The sequence below is a fragment of the Xenopus laevis genome, chromosome 1L (assembly GCF_017654675.1).
Source record: "Xenopus laevis strain J_2021 chromosome 1L, Xenopus_laevis_v10.1, whole genome shotgun sequence".
NCBI classification, from domain to species: Eukaryota; Metazoa; Chordata; class Amphibia; order Anura; family Pipidae; genus Xenopus; species Xenopus laevis.
The window spans coordinates 91,030,029-91,047,130 of NC_054371.1; the positions used below are offsets into that span (position 1 = coordinate 91,030,029).

A 17,102-nucleotide genomic window follows, 5' to 3' on the forward strand; every position below is an offset into this window, starting at 1 on the left:
AAAAAGTTAGCCAAGCCTATGGGGACAAGGTAAATTAAAGCAAAGCCGTTTTGGTATTTCCAGTTTAGTATTTCCTTCTAATAAACAGTTTGACGCCCAATGTGCATAGATTTAATATGTGGCCTGTAGGGACCACAAAATGAAAATTGTGCACATGACTTTTGTTGGCTGTCAATTCAGCTTCTGCAAACAGGGTTCGACTGTGCTGGACGCCAGGCCCGCATTTGTAGCGAGGCCACATAGGCCCGGGCCTAGGGCGGCAAAATCTGAGGGACGGCATGCCGCCCAGACGCTTTCTGGGGAGCACTGGGGACGCACAGCTCCCCAGTGCACCTGTGCTTGCTCAGGAAGAGGGGGCAGTGCGGGCACTAGGACCGCGCCGCCCACGGGCCGAAGGACCTTGTGAAATAGGGGCATGGCCTAGGGGCGGCCGACAAGGAAATACGGCCCTGCTGGACACTGGAAGAAAATCAGGTGGGTCCCAGCCATGGATCCCTCTAAGCTGTGTGTGCACTCAATTTCTGAAGCCAGTGCACACAACAAATTATGGTGTGCACAAATAATTTTGTGTGGAAATACAGAATGTTGTATTTATTCTGACCTGAGCGCACAGTGTTTAAAAAATTGCTCACACAAGTTTAAAATGTGCGCACAAAAGAATTTGCACATAGACAAGAAGCAATTAGAAGAAAAATTGGGACTCTGTGCCTTCTTGGGCCCGCTGACCCAGACCCGCTCCCCCACCCAGATACCCCCTCTATGTAGGAGGATGAAGATAAAAGGTTTCCTATACGCAACACACCTGTGTTGTGTCATAACACATCACAATTGCAGCATATTCTTTGTTACCCCACATCATTTTATATATATACTAGACATTAAGCCCGTTAAATTAACGGGCGCTAGAACATATGTAGTCCGTTGCTCGTCTGTCTACGTCGCTAGGAGACGGTCCGTGGGGCACATGCGCAGTAGCGCAATCCCACGGACACAGGGACTGGACGCAGAGACACTTGAACTTTATTATATAGGATAATAGAATGACTAGCATGCATTTGGGGATAAGTGTAATGGATGAGGGTGGGTACCATTCCCTGTATATAAGGGCTATTGGCACTTTTTATGGTCAAAATTGGAAATTGCCGGCACCAAAAGGAATTCCCCCCAGTTGTCAGTCAAGTCCCCTCCCCCAGCACTGTGTGCCCATATGTGTGTGCCCTCCTGTCTCACCTGAGCTGTGGGATGCCAGCCTGCCCTTCCTGCCGTCCAGCTGTGAGTCGTTGGGGTCGGTATCATAGGCACTGACACTGATCAGCAGCACCGGGAGCAAGAGGAGCGCGGTCACGTGGTTCATTGTGTGGGAATCTGCTCGGAGCCAGTGTGCTGGGTCATGTCTCCCGGCTTTTATGCACCCGATTTATCAAGTGCCGGCATCGGCAGCCAATGAGAAGCGGCTTTCGCGCAACCAATCAAAGCCCATGATCATTCATTAAAATATCCGGAGTCCTCACCAGAACATTTCCCAGCCATTAGGACCAGCTGATTGGGCACACTCATTTGCACTCGGGCACAGGGTGGCACCATTAACCTCTCGTGTGCTGGGTGCCTCTGCTCAGGCAGGTAACTGCTTAGTTTGGGCACACGGAGCTGCCCCCCTGCTGCCAATGTCATACACCTCTATATATATTATATACATACAGTATGTAGTCCGTTGCGCGTCTATCTACGTCGCTAGGAGACGGTCCGTGGGGCACATGCGCAGTAGCGCAATCCCACGGACACAGGGACTGGACACAGAGACACTTGAACTTTATTATATAGGATATAGGATATAGGATATATCATTCTCTTGCCATTCCTCAATATGCTACAGTTCTCTGCCTTCGTGTTCTCTTTTTTTCCTCCCCTATTTTTTCTTCTCTCCTGTTCTCTGTAACAGTCTCTCTCTGATGCCTCCACCTTCTTCATCTATAATACTTCTCAATCTCTTTACTACTTCTCTCCAAGCAATCGTTTCTCTCCTTTTATCTTCTGTATGAGCTTTTTCCTTGAGCTTTTTAGCCTATTTTATTTGCATGCAGATGTGGGGAGGAGCAAAATAAAGCTCCTGGGAAAGTTCCCGGATTCAAAACTTTTCCCCATGCCCTGAGGGGTTGCTATTTCACAAAAAAGTGGGGGGTTCGGGGTTGGCATCCCTTCCCAATGCAATCACTGTGTAACTGTCATTATGCAAAGGTCCCCCGGCCAAATTCCAGTTCCAAGAAAGTTGCACAGAATAAACAAGCAGAAGATGGCGCTAGTAAGCTAAGATACACACCCCTCATTTTCCCGAGCTTTAGGAGCGAGGAGGAGGGTTTTAAGTCAGTGGGAGAAAGGAACAATTTGATAGGCAGCCCGTGTGTGTCTCCGTTTCAATGGTTACAAGCCCAGCACACAACGCACTGTGAGGGAACAGCTTGAGAAAACAAAAGAGTTTCTGCTGTTGCTGCGAGTGAAGAGTGCTCGAGACTGGCTCGGCTTTTAACATAGTCGAATCGCTTTCCCCAGCAGTTTCTGAACTCGGATTCTACCCTCGCCGTAATGCAACTCGTGCATGTTCTACTGTCCCTAGGCTGAATATTTGGAGGCCGCTGACCGCTCCTGCTAAGGAGATGCGCTTGATTCCTTTCTGGATGCTTTTCCCTCCAGCCCCTGATCTCAGATCAGCAACCCCATAGGAGACAGCAGGGCAACTCATACCTACTGCTTGGGCAGAGCAAAGATAACTTGAAATTATATAATACTTTCTGACATCATCTGCCATTTGCTGCCTCGCTGGACCATAACCAAGGGGTAAGTATTGGGATTATTTCATAGGTAACTACAGTGAACGTTAATCGTCAGCATATTGTACACAAAATGACTAACTTTTAGCAGTCTTTTGCATTTCTGCCTATGCATCTTGTTTGTCTGCCTTGAGGTGAAACTGTTGCACAACAGGGCAAGCAGCGATTTGAGTGCTAGACTGAAGAAGAAATTGAAAGGACATTAAGAAGGTAGATGATTTAAAACCTAACAAAATATACTTTACTAGGACCAGGTAGCCGTGAAACAAGAATGGAGAAAAGTAAAAAAAAAACAAAGAAAATAACAATACTAAAAATGCTTGTATAATGTCTCTGATTTATATCTTTAGGCACATTTCACTTTAATTGAAAGAATTGCTTGCATACCTTACTGGTTTGTTTATGTTGGCACTGGTCGATATTATGGTTTTCATTTTAGACAACGCAGGAGGAATTGAAGCACTTGTTGCTTACAGTTATTTTAACCCTCTCCCATAGTATAACCTTGTTTTTGTTTTGGACTAAAGCTTGCTGGTTTTATTTTGTTTCCACTATAAACAAATCCATAGATCGGCAATGGAATGAGCATTGCACAAGCTTCATCTCTTCAACTTCATGTATTTGGGTCTAAATATTACTTTATACTTTATTACTGCATTTAGTAACTGGTTTGAGGTGAAGTTAAGGCTGTACAGTTAATTTATTAACAGTCTGCTGCATATATATTAACTAAAAATATATGTATATTTTGCACATTCCTGTCTGTTGGCTGAGGTGCTGTTGTTAAGAGCTGTCTGCGGAATAAGGGAATGTTTTTATTTTTCTTTGCTGTTCCATGATCCTTTACAAAAACGTGCTGTGGTGACAAAAATGTACAAATCTGTTGACTCTAGGGTCTAAAGCAGTGATCCCCAACCAGTAGCTCGTGAGCAACATGTTGCTCTCCAACCCCTTGGGTGTTGCTCCCAGAGGCCTCAAAGCGGAGCTTATTTTTGAATTCCAGGCTTGGAGGCAAGTTTTGGTTGTATAAAAACCAGATGCACTGCCAAACAGAGCCTCAATGTAGGTTGACAATCCACATAGGGGCTACCAAATGGCCAATTACAGCCCTTATTTGGCACCCCAAGAAAATTTTTCATGCTTGCGGTGCTCCCCAACTCCTTTTACTTCTGAATGTTGCTCACAGGTTCAAAAAGTTGGGGATCCCTGGTCTAAAGGGTGATAATCTGGGGGTTTCTTTTAAATAAATAACTATTTAAACAATTGTATCCTGAATTTAAAAGTTCCTACAAAGGCAATTTACATTAGCACTTCATTATGGAGATTTGTTAAAAAAAAATAAAAACGAATACAGAACTTCAAACAATGAGTTTCAGTAGTGGGGTGTGAATGTATGCACCCTTTAAACAAAAGTTTATTGCAAATACATTTATTTAAGACCACTTCCTTTAAATAGTTTTTTAACCAATGTCTCCTCTACTACTACATATTAAATATGTGTTTTCCACAGTCACAGGAAATTGTATGTGCATGAGTAAATTTGTGGCATTGTCACATTTGTGTGAACAGAGAACATTAATATGATCTGCTCATTACCCCCTCATTTCTCAGATGCATTCTGAAATCAGTGGTTCCCAAACAGCAGGTCTGCACACTCAGAGTAGGCCCAATATACATTCATTTAGTTAAGCAACTTAAATAGTATACATTAATGTCAGTGTAAATACTTACAGGGATGTTCATATGTTTTCATAGTGTGTATTTATTGTGGAAATGTATGTATTATGGAAAGTTCCTAATTCTGCAAAAAAATGCCAGTACCTAAGTCTCTCAGAAGACAACAGGGAATGCTGCATCTGTCCATCGGAGGCTGGGGCTGTCATTGGTCTGTTTAAATGGCCTGTAACGAGAGCAGAGCTACAACTACTTCTGTTTCCAAATTTGAAATATCTTCTTGGTTAAATATCTGACATAGCCACTATGTGGTAAACATTAAACCTGCAGAACAAAATCCCATGACAAAAGACCAAGTTTGGAATACTTTCCATGCCTCATTAAATACCTTGCAGTGCGTAGATGGCATTTTTATGGAATGGCAAATTACATTTTGTCACATGGCAGGATAAAGTTTCAAGACTGTCACAGTTTATAGTCCGTACAAGATCAAAGACACATTCTGAGAACACAAGGGTTTTTATAAAGTCGTTTTTGAAATTCTGATTTAGTTTTGGTCTCCATTTCTGCTGATATAGTGCCACTAGTTTGTCCCACGCCAGGAAGGCTTTGATGATATTTTAAGGGAACAAGTGGCTGCTATTGAAGTTTAAGTAGAGTGAAAAAAATGCGTAATCTACTTTTCATCTCAAGAAGTTCTCTTTGTGACTGTGACAGATATTTTTTAAATGTTGTTTTATTCATAAATTGTTCACGTGCTGCCAAATTCTACTCTTTTCCCTATCCTGTTTTGAATGTACAACCAAATTAGAAATGTACTTGTACATATGTAAATATGAATATGTTTCTAATATAGTTAAAAAATTTAATTTGCTAAGGTTAGTAGCTGTGGGAAATAATCAACCTTTGCACTCCCTGTCTAGTACTTTTCTTAGTAGAAGAGCAATAAGAAAGTGTACAGGAAGTGCTTAGAACACTTGGAATGTAGATGAGAATTTGCGTTATGCTTCAAATGGCACATGCAGGCAATACTTATCCAGGTTTCAAGGAAGTGGCAATAAAATCTGTTAGTCTGTTAGTCAATCTCGTGTCAAACTAATGAATCATCAGGCATACTGTATGTAAATATATATTTCAGGATACAGAAAGTGGGTAAATGGAACTTTCAATGTATTTCTGCACAGTGTGGCACTGGTTAACTTTTTTCCCTTTGCATGACAATCCGATTACCATTTTCCCAACAGTGTGGAATGCAGTGAGCCTTTGTTCTGTGGAATGTAGAACTGGTCTTTCAGTTTAGATTTCTGCCAGTTCAGAACTAATCTGTATTAATGGGAAGATAAGAATCAGTGTTGTTTAAAGCCTAACAACAAACAAGACCATGAATGCAGCTAGAATGTTTAATTCCAAACTAAGTTAAGGTTGGTGTAAAACAAAGCAGGCTGATTACTGTTACCAGAGGCACATGGTTGCTTACCATTATGTTACATCAGAATCTGCTTCCTCTGACAGATATCCTCCATTGTTCCCAAAAATCAGTGTGACTGCAGTTAGATATAGGGGGTTATTTATTAAAATCCGAATATAAAAATCTCGAAAAATTTTAGTTTTTTTCACTAGAAAATACGAATTTTTTGATATTTGTTATACCCTGATGCTGCAAAAAGCCCAAATCCGAAAATCCGCCATCTCAAAACCGTTGAGGTCCTGTATAAGACAATGGGAGAGGCACCTATATCAATTTGAAGTTTTTGTGGTCTGTGCTAGGTTTAGCCAGGAAATCCAACTTTTTCAGGGATTTTGAACAAAAACTCAAAAAATTTGAGCAATGCCGGAAAACCCCAAAAAATGTGAGCAATTCGTGAAAAAAGCCTGAAAAATGTTAGCAAGTCGGGTTTATTTTATCGAGTTTTTCCTTGATCTGATTAAATCGAGTTTTTATATCAATAAATAAACTAAAATCGGGTATGGGAGTTTGGTCTTGGTTTTTTATAAATAAAATATGAGATAAATTCAGGTTTTAGTAAATAACCCCCTTAAGTTTGATCACCAGTTTTCCCCTTAAAAGGTCACATGGATCACCAATCAGATTGTTATAAAAGTAGAGGAAAAGAGTTCTAGTCTGCATACATACCGGTATTTACTTTTGATTTGTGGGGTAAGCAACTAGAGCTGTTACACTACCATCCTGGGCCACAGAATACTGTAGGTAAGAATGTAATTTTATAAAAAAACACATTTCATATTGAAGCTCTGTTTTGTAATCATTATAACATTTTTGTATTTATTTATTCTTTCAGAAGTCAGCAATTCCCCCATAGAGCCCATGGAAAGCTTCCAGTCCTATCAAGTGGCACTAGTGTATTGCTTGAAAATGCAGCATTTACTTTGTCCTAGAGTTAAACGTTTTCTTTGCTTCCTGGTTTTCAATGCAGAGTTTTTTTGAAATCAGTTGTCCTGTATTCAGCCTTCTCTTACTTGTTCTCTAAGCAAAGCACCATTTGGTCTATTTTGTTCAATAGAGCATTAACGGATGCATCATCTGATCTGCTCCCTAAAGCCCTACCAAAAGATACAACTTGTATTTTTTTTTAAAGCATGCTTTCTAGAGATGGTACAGAATTGTGCAGATTGATGGGCAAATTTACCAAAGTGAGGCATTTTTCCAGTAGAGGACCATGTGTACTGTTTTTTTTAAATGAATATGCATTTTAATCATTATTTATTTAATCATTTATTGCCAAAACATTTTCACCATCATATAAGGTTTTCAAATAAATTTACTCTGCTCTGCTTGGTTGATCACTTTGGGCCTCTTAATTGTACCAATATGTGTAAAACAAGTTCCAATTTAAACAAAAAATCCTGCAGATCGTGCAGGGGAAAAGCAAAGATAGTCATGCAGTCTACTGTGGAACGGGGTATTTAACTTGAGCAAGTGTAGGTGAGGTAATCAATCTATTTATGTATGCAGTAATCTTACTGGTACCTCTGGGTTTCTTCTGATGGATTTTTTTTTTATGTTCAAAATTTTGTGCGGCGGTTAACTATGTTCCTCTTTCTAATTTTCAAATATTGGAGGAATGGATTAAGGTAGCCAAACACTGGTCTAACCTCTGTGATATCCAACTGATTGTCCTGTCTGTTGAAACCTACAAACTAGCATGAAAACAGCTCAACTGCCCTGTATGTGTGGCTAGAAAAAATTGGGAGTTTTGGTCCATGATGTGTCTATATGTCTGTATGTCATTATTTATATGGTTCATGTTTACACAGCTCTTTTTGCATGGCCATTACCACTTACATTACCTACATTATTACAAGAGAGGAAACAAACTGTATTGCACTGTAATAAATACAAATATGTAAAATTACTTAGATTAAGAGCTGCCTGTTAATGGGGCGGTTCACCTTTAAGTTAACTTTTAGTATGTTGTTCTAAGCAACTTTTCAATTGGTCTTCTAATTTATTTTGTATAGTTTTTTCATAATTTGCCTTCTTCTTCTGACTCTTTTCAGCTTTCAGATGGGGGTCACTGACCCCATCTAAAAATCAAATGCTCTGTAAGGCTATAAATGTATTTTTATTGCTGCTTTTTATTACACATCTTTTTATTCAGCCTCTTCTATTCATATTCCAGTCTCTTATTCAAATCATTGCCTGGTTGCTAGGGGAATTTGGACTCTAGCAACCAGATTACTGAGATTGCAAACTGGAGAGCTGCTGAATAAAAAGCAAAATAACTCAAAAACCACAAATTATAAAACATGAAAACCAATTGCAAATTGTCTCAGAATATCCCTCTCTACATCATACTAACATCATGTTACAATATTAAATTACAACTGATCTCAACATATCAAGTAATGTACACGAAAGTAATGCAACAGTTAAAGTTAGTGCCGACATCCATTGCTCGCTCGCTCGCTCGCTCGCTCGCTCTCTCTCTCTCTCTCTCTCTCTCTCTCTCTCTCTCTCTCTCTCTCTCTCTATATAGATATAGATATATATATATCCAACACAACAAAAAACGCACTCACAGGACTTCCATAGTGAAAAAAAAGTTTATATTTTATTTCAATGTTTCGGCTTACAACTTAAGCCGTCCTCAGGAAGTATTTTGTTTTATTTTGTTTTCATCAACCAGTAATGTCATTTAACCAGCACCCATGCATTGAGTGATTTTTTTGGAGTGCATCAGCTCATTGTGGTGTGTATATATATATATATATATATATATATATATATATATATATATATATATATATATATATATATATATATATATATATATATATATACACACACACACATAACACACACACAGTATGTGCACACAGTTCTGTAGAGCTGTGGGCGACTTCTTAGATCCACCTACAAAGCTATGTTGGACAGCTGCTGTGAGGTTACAGCCACAATGGAAAATGCGAAATATGAGCATATTTGACTTCCTTTCTGTGCTGCATCTCACATGACTCACTTGCAGTAGTCTTACTATTGGACTGCAGAACTGAATTTATATAATAAGAGAGATAACACTTGTTTTGAATGTTTGTACAGAGCATAGAGAAAAATGCTTGCATTTCTATAGCAAGCATTTAACTAAGAAAATGTATACTGTATCAGCACACCATTAAAATGTGTCTAAACTATGATTTAGCTTCAGTAGAAATATGTGAAACAGCATGTAAAAAAAATATTTGTAGAAGGAATTCTGGGAATACTGTAAATACCAGAATCACTCCTAAATCTTCTACTTACATGAAATACCCTAGAGACTGAACCTCACACAATAGGTTTTAAAGCAAGCCAGAGCAGTAATGCTGATCACTAGTGATGAGCAAAATTATTTACCAAGTTTCACAGCGAAAGTGATGCCCATAGACTAATGGGTGAAAAAACTTGTTGCGCATCAAAAATTTGTTGCACAATTTGTTGCGTGTCAAAAAGCTATTTGATGTCAATAGACTTCAATGCACTTCAGCAAATTTTCGCCATTTTGCGTATTGTTGGCAAAGTGAAACAGGCCAGATTCTTCCATCACTACTGATCACATTCCCCAAATGCAGACCAGTTTCACCCTTTCAGCTCATAAGGGCAGGGTTTTCCAACGAGGAGCCTGGAAAATTATTGTTTTGGTTGAGGAGATACAAAGGGATTCTGGAAAGGAAGCCTTTGCTTTAAAGGGGAACTATCACGAAAATTTAAATTTAATTTAAGCTTCCTTGTACTAAAATAAGAAGTTTTCTAAATACAATCAATAAAAAATTCTGCATTGTTTCTGAAATAATCAAGTTTATATTCACTATTCCTCTTTCAGCATCTGCTTCTCTTCATTCTGTCTTCATGCAGCAGTTGAATGATACAATATAATGGCTCCTTTCCTAGCAGATGTACACATTCTGCATGTAGAGAGACATGATGTCTGGTGATTTTAATAGAGTGAGCTCTAATACACCTTCTAGGTAAAAGGAACCCCACCTATAAGATATATTGGATCTAACTAGGGATGCACCGAATCCACTATTTTGGATTCGGCGAACCCCCAAATCCTTTCGAAAGATTTGGTCAAATACCGAACCGAATCCTAATTTGCATATGCAAATTAGGGGTGGGAAGGGGAAAACATTTTTTACTTCCTTGTCTTGTGACAAAAAGTCACGCAATTTACCTCCCGCCCCTAATTTGATAATTAGGATTCGGTTCGGCCAGGCAGAAGGATTCGGTCGAATTTAGTTGTAAAGGGCCGAATCCCGAACCGAATCCTGGATTCTGTGCATCCCTAGATCTAACTGTCAATGAATATCTGACACCCAACTCCTGCATGAAGACAGAATGAAGAGAAACAGATACTGAGAGAGGGATAGTGAAGATGAACTTGGTTATTTCAGAAATGCTACAGAATTTTTAATAGATTATAATTACAAAGCTTCTTATTTCAGTATGCTGAAGCTTATATTAAATTTTCATTTTCGCGATAGTTCCCCTTTAAGGAAAATATTGTTCTATCATAAACGTTGAAACCAGAAGAGTAAACTATTAATGGTATTGGGAAAGGGGATGTCCATCAGGTTCAGTCATTGTTGTGATGCTTTGCAGTGCTCTTTCTATATTTAGATCTATGATGACTCAAAGTAAACAAAATACCTTCGTGAAACTGTATCTAGCTGTGTGATGCTAAAGAGAGAAATTGTACTTATTCTTGTTTTGGCCAGATTCCCAGTGCTTCTTTGTGTTGCCTTTTTATAAATTAATCTGTAATTTTGTGGGATTCTTTTGCCATGCACATTTTTGTGTGTTTTTTGTGACCCATTCATTTTTTTCTCAAAGGAGACCCGAGGTTGGTTCTAAACTGGACAGTCTATGTGTTTTTTCTCTCTGGTTCTTTCAATTTTCTCCCACATTCCATAAACATCAATGCAGATTAATTAATTAATTGGCTACTGACTGAAATATAAATAGTGTGTGTTGTGTAAATGTGCAGCTGAAGGTAGTGATGTTAACGGCATGTGCTGAGAGGGGAGGATCTGAGGAGGACCAGGGGCAGATATATATAAATATATATGTATATGAAATTGATGAAATACGGTACATTTTTATTTTTTTTTCCAAGGAGACATTACTAAAATATAATACTTGCAGGAGCCCAAAAAATTGTATATTATCGTTATATTTTTTCTCTTTTTTGGTCTTTTTTTTTTACTAACATTTTGTCTCTTCTTAGTCAGTTTCCCTCCATTTATTGCTTTTCTATCTGCATATTCCCCTCGCCCCTTTCAAGTTGCTTGTATTCTGTACATTCAAACTGCTGAATTATTTCACCCTTGTATTCCACCAATCCATTCTCATTTATCTTCACTTATCTCTGAAGCTCAGACTCTTGCCTTACCACCCCTCCTCCTTTTGGTCTCCTCGGTAACTCTGGGGTATTCAGCCTTAAGGTGACCATACACGAGGTGGCCAAATTGACGGATACTTCCCCGATATGCCAACCAACGGCAGGGCGATATTGAGTTAATCGAACATTCTGCCCTAGGGCCAAACGATCAGACTACAACGAAGAGACTGGGCACCAATGGGATGAGGACCGCATCAATGAGCCGATGTGGTCCTCGATCAATAGAAAAATCAAACCCATCAGAAGCCCCCATACACTGGCAGATAAGCTGCCAAATTGCAGCTTTAATTTGCAGTGTATGGCTACCTTTAGGCATTGAACTGCTGCAGATTCAGTACATGGTGAAGATGCATATTAGAATGTATATGTCCAACTGCTTTTCACTTCAGTTATAAGTAGAGTTGCCACCCGGCCAGTATTTTACCGGCCTAGCCGGTAAAACACCTGCCAAGGCCGGGGCCAGTGTTACAAATTTACCGGCAATGCAATTGCCGGTAATTTGTAATACCCTTTAAAAAAAAGCACCTGGCCTGCCCAAAATTCGCAAAGAACTTGACTTTTTTCCAGCGCTGTGCGATGTTGCTCCGCCCCTTTTGCGGCACGCCACGTAGCTCCGCCCCTGTTAGCATCACGGACTACCCCCTTTTGGTGCCCGCCCCCCACTGGCCGGTAAAAATTTTTAATAAAGGTGGCAACCCTAGTTATAAGGTAACTTACTTTTACCAGCTTGAGACTTGGCCAATTTTATTTAGAGGGAAGAAACATAACATAGATGGTCTAAATCAGTTTTCCCCACAATCAAAAATGAGTGGATCGACTTTGTAATTGCTTATTCCCGAATATTCAGAAGTGCAGCAAATTGACAGTGGGATTAATTCTGGCTATAGTTTGCAAACTGATTGGCATAAAAGCAGACATCTGCCAGTAAAGGGGATTTGCACACAATATAATGATCTGAAGGGCTTAAAGGCAGCAAAGCTTTTTGTGACAGATTTGAGAAGGGGGCTAAGGGGATAGTGAGAGAAAAGGCCCAGTTTGTCTCTGAATACTAGTCATATAACTGGTCATTCAATTGATTTAAGTTATTGTTCAAACAAATACATATGTATTTTTATCACATAATATTGATCTTAAAACACTAATAATGAAAATAGATTGTAAGCCTTTGTGGGTAGGGCCCTCATTGTATTATATATCAGTTTGCTTTCAGTCATTATGTGCCCTTATACACAGCACAGCAGAATATGTTGGCACTATAAATTAGTATAAGAATAATACCTGTGTGATATACTGTAGGCAACAAATATCCAGAGAAACAACTATTGTACCACTACTGTTGTGACTAGACTTAAAAGGGGTGGTTCACCTTTGGTTTAACATTTATTATGTTATAGAATGGTCTATTTGTCTCTTTTTCAAACCACTGCTTGGTTGCTAGTTTAAATTAGACCATAGCAACTAGATAACTGGTGAAATTCCAAACTGTGGTGCTCCTGAACAAAAAGCTAAATAATTCAAAAACTGCAAATAATAAAATAAAATAAAAACAAAAGGAGAACAACCCCCTTAAAGAGAATATATTGCCTTCTCCTGAGAGACCTGTAGGAAGGTCTTTACCTTTAGTACTGAACCTCTATAAAATACTGTAGGCATAACCTAGGAAAACACTGATTCAAGTGTTCCCATGTAGCATACATTTGTCATAGGTTCCCAATGATAAAAGTATGGTATGGCCATTTTAATTAGTGCTTAAAGTGATTATAACGGCTACCAAGAGCAAGATGACATATATCCTCACCCCCTGCTTTGGCTTAGAAGTCACATAAGGTGAGAGAAATAAAGCTCAGTCTGGGGCAGTTGGAGAGAATCAGTACTAGGGATGACCAGAGACAAAGTAAATTGGCTTTAAACTATGGCTGTTAATAACTGTGTCACATTTTTGTCTTGTCTGTGATAATTCACTTTGAATAGGCACCCTACAGTATATGATATGGAGCTTCCATATTGTGTGCTTTGCCCGGTAACCACAAAAACCCTGTGCCAAATGAAGGTTCTGTTTTGTGGAAGTCTGTGTAGAATGCCTCGTTGACGAGAAGCAGTATAATGTGATGAACTGCAATAGTTACTTAGGGTATATTTGTAATTTGCTGATATACTTTAACAATCTACAAAATTACAAAATGTGGCAATCTACCATAACTGTTTTTACTATACATTGCTGTCTACTTTTACTTGGCCTTTAGGGGTGTCCAGTTAGGGCCTGCACACATGGAATTTTGTGGGAATGTATGCAATATCATTTATCACACATGAGGCAAGGTACAATGAAAATATAAAAATAGTTAAAGGAGGATCAGTTAAAATGCTCTTCTTTGTTTCTAGATCCTATAGGATCTAAATATCCATGAATGAGTACTTAAAAACAGGTCTCCACAATTTACTCTTTAATTTATTCATCACATAACTGAATCACTGAATGCAAAAAACACATGTAGGTATGAGTACACCTCCTAGAGTTTTTTTTATACTGAGTATGCACTCATATGCCACTTTTAGTGAACTTAAATGCTTTTTCTCTGGACATTTACTTTTTGGTTTTGATATCAGGCAGTCTTTGGCATATATTTTCTTTCCTATACAAATATTTCTCTTCTGTTTTCTGCCTTGGTTAGTGCTTTTTTTCAAAGTTGTGGTAAACCACAAGTCAATTTCCTTGTATAGTCCCACTTGTGAAAACAAAGTAGATGGGAAATGATGGAACCACAGTATTCCGTTACAGTTTACTATATATATATATATATATATATATATATATATATATATATATATATATATATATATATATATATATATATATATATTATTTATTATGTGTGTGTATGGTATCCATTATAGAGAATTCTGGGGATCTGAAGATTTGCGGATAAGGGGGGTTTCCACACCATAACTCTACTAAAAAATATTTAAATATTAAATACACTCAATAGAGTTGTTCTACCATTAATATGGATTCATGTAACTTATGATAAAGTATAAGTAACATACGATAAAGTATTAGGTGCTGTTTTATAATTGCAGAAAAGAGAAAATTTGATTATTGCTAAAAATAGACCCTATGGGAGATGGACTTAAGGCTACTGTCAACTGGTGCTAGCAACCCTACTTAATAGTCTAACATATTCCCATTCACCTCTGGCATTCCTCCCATACCTTGTTCTCCCAGATGGGGATTCTTATCAATTTCATGCCATTCAAAAGCAATTGGTTTCTTGGCCTGCACAGGCCAACACAGGCTGGGTATGGTGTAGATTTTAGTGCAGAAACACAAGAAAATTTTTTTTTTTTTGCACTGAAATCTGCTCCTTGTATCTGCACCCAGGCCAACGCCATGCAAGGCCAAGAAACGGCAACATCTGGCTTTAGCCTAAGGGACAATTAATCATCACATCCATTGCTATTATTTTGGCAAGCTTTATAAGAAGTTTCTGCAGATCTGACAATGGTGGGTTCTAAAGTTATTTTTGGCCTACATGAGCTTGTGATGCAAAAAAGTACTAATATTTTGAAATGGACCACTGTTTGAATGACCCATTGAATGATTTGTTTTAATCAGCTAGAACTGTTCTATAACACATACATGAACATTGATTTTATATATGATTTATATATTTTAAGTATATGCGAACAGGCCGTTAATTACAGTGGTTCCTTTATGACTGCTCACGAATTATAATTACAGTCATATTTTTGTGCAATAGCCAAATATTGATATGTAGACAAGTTACATACTGTATAAGCCTATAAAAGGGTTAAATTGTTGACTAATTAAATTGCCACTTATAAATGTGTAATATAAGAGCACCAATTACTGAAAATCTCGCTGCAGAGGGATTATAGATACCAGGCAGTCTTGCCAGTATGAATAGGGAATTACACAGTGCTGCCATCTGTCTTCCTGTATTTCTGACTGCCTATGCAGTAGCACCTCCGTATTACCCTTTCTTTGCTAGTATTAATTATTCTTAGAACAACATATTTTACTTAGCAGTATTGCAAGTGTAGACAAACAAGATTCACAAAATACATAGAGCTGTGGAGTCGGAAGCAGTTTTGGGTATCTGGAGTCAGAGTTGCCAAAAATTACTAATCTTCTGACTAATAACTTTAAATACAAGCACTGAAAATAATCAGATCCAATTTAAGAACTTCTATGAAGGAGGATATGGCAGAAGCAATTCTGTTTCTAAGAACAATACTTAGTTAATTTCGGATTGTATTTAGCAGCTATTCTACAGCTTTATGCCAAGTTCAATTAATGTATAATTTGTTTTAGGTTTTTCAGTTGTTTTTGCTTTATGTAGTTAAACTTTGATCTTGTTTTAGAATTACCGAAGGATATGGTTTATGTTTTATAGCTTTGGCAGTGATAAAATGCCTTGTATGTTGTGTACTTAACTTCTTTCAATCAACATGGAAAATACATTAGGAACAGTAACACCAAAAAATTAAAGCGGTTTAAAATAACATGTAATATATAGCAGTTTGTTATACAAAGGCTTTTCAGTGGACTGCTGGTTTGTTTGACTTTGCTCTTTGGGATCATCAAACAGAACGTGGCTTTAGTTTTAAATTTTGCCCTGTTTAGTTCATAAAATAAAAACTGTAGACATTTCCTAATGAAAACAATAGGCAATGTTCAGCACGAACCCTATTCCCTAAGTCAATGTTGAAATCGTCCCTTTAACTGTGATTTTGAGTGAAGTATAATGGGTCAATTAGAAAGGGAAAAGCAGGGTGCAAAGTGCAAAAACAGGTGCAAGTTCCGCACTTCAACCTTAATGACCCATGGCAACTTGCCACAGCGGTTGCGTCAGTAGGTGCAGCAGACTTACGCCAAAAGATTTACACGTTAACGTGATTTTAAGTAACACATCCTCGCTCTTAAAGTGGTACCTGCAAATTGCACCAAATTTATCGGTACCTTTGCATTAATTGTGACATGTTGGGGTAGGAACAACTCTGTGTGGCTACATTTACTCTGGGATTCTCTGGGAAAATTCTGTATTGTGGGTAAAAAAAATATTAAATTTACAGCACTGCACTATGTTCATAATGACCCTTAAAGGAACTATTTAGTGTAAAAATAAAACTAGGCAGACAGACTAGGAGATTGTGCTCTGGCTAGTATTGTGTTCTAGTTGTGTTCTGGCTAGTATATTATAGTTTTGGCTATGGCCTCTTTAGCCATTCTGCATTACATATATAGTTTATCAGTTAGTATAGATTTGTTGATGTAAATGCTCCAGTGAGCATACTGGAAACATATAATTTTCTTGCGGGATACATGTCTACTTGTATTATGAGTTTGATGTCATAAGCTGTACAATAATTATACCTCTTGAGTTTTCCTTGGATGAAAGAATACGAAGGGATCTTTGTAAACAAGCGTAGGGGCTTGCTGCATGCTTTTTTTTTTTTTTTACAGTTTAATAAAAGTGCAAAACTGGCACAGAAAATGACATTTGTTATTCATTAAAGTATTAGCATAAAATCCACCGCAGCAGAGTAAATTTTGCTTTGTGCTGCTGCTTTCATTTAGGGGCAGATTTATCAAAGGTTGAAGTGAAGTTTCAATTTGAAAAACTTCGAATTTGGAGCTATTTTTTGTGTACTTCGACTAGGGAATAGTCCAACTTCGATTCAA

At 38.1% G+C, this 17,102-nt stretch overlaps 1 protein-coding gene across 8 annotated transcripts in view; it reads left to right on the forward strand.

The window, feature by feature from the left end:
• The first annotated feature begins 2,339 nt into the window (after positions 1 to 2,339).
• ptpn13.L (protein tyrosine phosphatase non-receptor type 13 L homeolog) overlaps positions 2,340 to 17,102 on the forward strand; it is a 147,068-nt gene continuing 132,305 nt past the window's right edge. For 7 of the 8 annotated variants that reach the window (XM_018253163.2, XM_018253154.2, XM_018253198.2 and 4 more), the window contains exon 1: positions 2,341 to 2,832. The gene's annotated coding sequence lies outside the window, so the exon portion shown is untranslated. Of the gene's footprint in view, positions 2,833 to 17,102 lie in introns of all 8 variants that reach the window. The other variant, XM_018253180.2, reaches the window with a different exon arrangement.